This window comes from Carlito syrichta, unplaced genomic scaffold (genome assembly GCF_000164805.1).
Source record: "Carlito syrichta isolate Samal-C Ts95f unplaced genomic scaffold, Tarsius_syrichta-2.0.1 Scaffold309475, whole genome shotgun sequence".
Lineage (NCBI taxonomy): Eukaryota > Metazoa > Chordata > Mammalia > Primates > Tarsiidae > Carlito > Carlito syrichta.
Genome location: NW_007253571.1, coordinates 177,682 through 181,059, shown reverse-complemented (window position 1 = coordinate 181,059; position 3,378 = coordinate 177,682).

Here is a 3,378-nt window from a genome sequence, read left to right as displayed (position 1 = left end):
GGCATGCGCTACCACACCCAGCTGATTTTTTGATTTATTGTAGAGATGAAGTCTCGCTAAGTTGCCCAGGCGGGTCTTGAACCCATGGGCTCAGGCACAGATAAATTCTTCTTTTCACTTTTTTAGCTGTGACTTCTCATTACACTGGGGACTTTTTTCCAATAAAGAGCACAGGGGCGTTACTGACAAGGTGATACTGGAAAAATATGGGAGATTTGGGTGCAAGAATTCATATTTCATGAAAGATTGGAAATATGTGAATGAAGATGAATGATTTTATATTGTAGATAACCATTACAAATATAACAAGTATGGGAAGGTCTTTTATCAACACTCCAAGTTTATTATCCACCAGAGATTGTAGTAGATTCTATGTTCCAAAAATGGCTTACAAATATAATTAATATGGGAAAACATTTGATCATTCCTCAAAATGTTGTCTACAACAGAGAATTGATATTGCAGGAAACTGACAGAGGTGTAATATATGTGGAAAAGTGTTTGGTAAGTCCTACTGATGTAAGGAATGTGACATAGCCTTTCAATTTTGTTCAGAACATGCTGGATATAAATAGGTCTACACTGGAGAGACACTATTCAAATGTGAGGAAACTGACAAAGTCTTTAATCAGTACTCATATTTTATTAAAAATCAAAAAATCCATACTGAAAAGAAGCCCTACAAATGTGAAGAATATGGCAAAGCCTTTTGCTCTTATCAAAGATTTGGTGGACATTCAAGGATCCATACTGGAGAGAAACCCTAAAAGTGTAAAAAGTGTGACAAAGTCTTTTCCTTTTGTTTGAAATCTGCTCAACATATCTAGAGTCATACTGGGGAGAAACCCTACAAATGTCAAGAATGTGGCAAAGACTTTCTCTCTTATTCAGAATTTACTCGACAATTGAAAATTCATACTAGAGAGAAACCCTACAAATGTAAAGAATGTGGGGAAGCCTTTCACTCTAAATTACAACTTGATGGACATACGGGAATACCTATTAGAGAGAACCCCTACAAATGTAAATGGTTGGTAAAACCTTATTCTACAAAGACTTGCTGAACATACAATGACCCATATTGGAGAGAAACCCTGTAAAAGGAAAGAATGTGGCAAAGCCTTTCAGTCTCATTGATTAATTGCACAACATATGAAGATTTATACAGCAAAGAAACTTTACAATGTAAAGAATACGGCAAAGTCTTTCTCTCTTATCAGACCTTATTAGACATATGAGAATCCATACTGGAGAGAAACACTACAAATGTAAAGAATGTTCCCATTCACTCAGGACTTGCTGCACATATGACCACCCATACTAAAGAGTAACCCTACAAATGTGAAGCATGTGGTAAAGCCTTTGCACTTCACTCATACTTGACTAAACATCAGAGAATCCATACTTGAAAGAAACACTGCAAATGTAAAGAATGTGATAAAGCCTTTAAATTGCACTCAAATCTTATCAAACTTGAGACAATCTATACCAGAGAGACACCCAAACAAAGGTGAATGAAAGGACAGGTTGAGAGTGGGAAATGCATTTTTTTACTCTTCTTCCTAAATCTTAATACAATGATGAGAAAGTAGAAGCTATGCTTTTGAAGAAATGCACACTTTAGGTAAAACTAACTTTGCCGACTTTGTCTTTTGTTTTTTTTTAATTGAGTTGGAATCTCACTCTGTCACCCAGACTGGAATGCAGTGGCATGCTCCCAGGAACCACAACCTTGACCTGCTGGGCTTTGGTGATCCTTTTGCCTCAGCCTCTCAAGTAGCTGAAACTATAGGTGTGCACTACCACACTCGGCTAATTTTTTGATTTATTGTAGAGATGAGGTCTCACCAAGTTGCCCAGATGGGTCTCGAACCCATGGGTTCAGGCAATCCTCATAAAATGCAGGATTACAGGCTGAGCCACCGAGCCCTGCTGACTTTGTCTTTTCAGAAACAGACTTCCTGGTGCCAGGTATCAGAGGTATCTCATAGTGTCAATCAAGCTTGCCTAGAGTAAAAGGAATTTACAAGGCCTAAGACATCATACATTGGTCAAGGATTGTATAAATCATGAAACTTATAATTACAAAAGTTATGACCACTCAGAGGGGGAGCAGGTGTGCATTCAATCTTCTAGTAGAACGGGCCCTATCTACAGGGAAGTCAAGGATCCCCCGAAGCTACCCACTGGGAATGCCAAGGAGATAATGGGGAGTGCAACCTCCATTAGCTCTAAGGCATGTCATTAGGGAAGACATAGAAGAATTAGAATTCTTGTCACGCCCTTCTCTTGGGGCTATGATAATATGAAGAGACATTAATGGGTCTCTGTGTCACAAAAATCTCCAAGACATCCAAAGGTGGTCGATAACGAAGTCATGGCAGTCATGATACCTGATCACAACATCTCCAAGGAAAGGATTTAAGCCAGGATTCCAGGGGCATAGGGCCACACTCACCTAGATTGTAGGCCCGCTCCCTGTCTGTGGGGCATGAACTTTTCTTAAATAAATCTTATCTTCTTTCACTTCTGTGTATTGCAATTCTTTGCACTTACTCAGATCTCTGGGTTGCCAGCGTGCACCTCTGGCATGCCAGCTCTGGCAGTGCTGCCCTTTCCTGTGCCTCTCTCTCTCCATCCATCCACCCTCAACCTATGGGGACCCTAACAATGAAGAATGTGGCAGTCTTTCACTTTCATTCAGTACTTGCCATACATATGTGGAGGTATACTGGGGAGAACTGCTACAAATATAAGAATGCAACAACACTGTTCTTTCTCATTCAGGACTTGCTCAACATATGAACATCCTTACTAGAGAGAAATCCTACAAATGTGAGGAATGTGACAAAGCCTTTACTCAGTACTCACATCTTATTCAACATCAGAGAATCTATACAAGAGATCCATTCTAGGAATGTAGAGAATGTGGGAAATTTTGAGCCATTACTCCAACTTTTCTCAACATCAGAGAGTTCATAATCCATAATGCCCTTTACTTGTAAAGATTGGAAAAGTATTTATCAAAATATAAGCCATAAAGAGCACACAGAGAGAAGATTTACAGATGTAAAGAATAACATTGTTGTTGGGTGCAGTGTATCGAGCCTGTAATCCCAACACTTTGGGAGGCTGAGGTGAGAGGATTGTTTGAGCCCAGGGGTTCAAGACCACCCTGGGCAACTTGACAAGACCTCATCTCTACAGTAAACTAAAAATATTATTGGGGCATGATAGCACATGCCTGTGGTTCCAACTACTTGGAAGGCTGAGGTGGAAGGATAGCCAGAGCCCAGCAGGTCAACAATGGGGCAGCGGTGAGTGTGCAATGCACTCCATCCAGCCTGGGTGACAGAGTGACTACAACTTAAAAAAAAA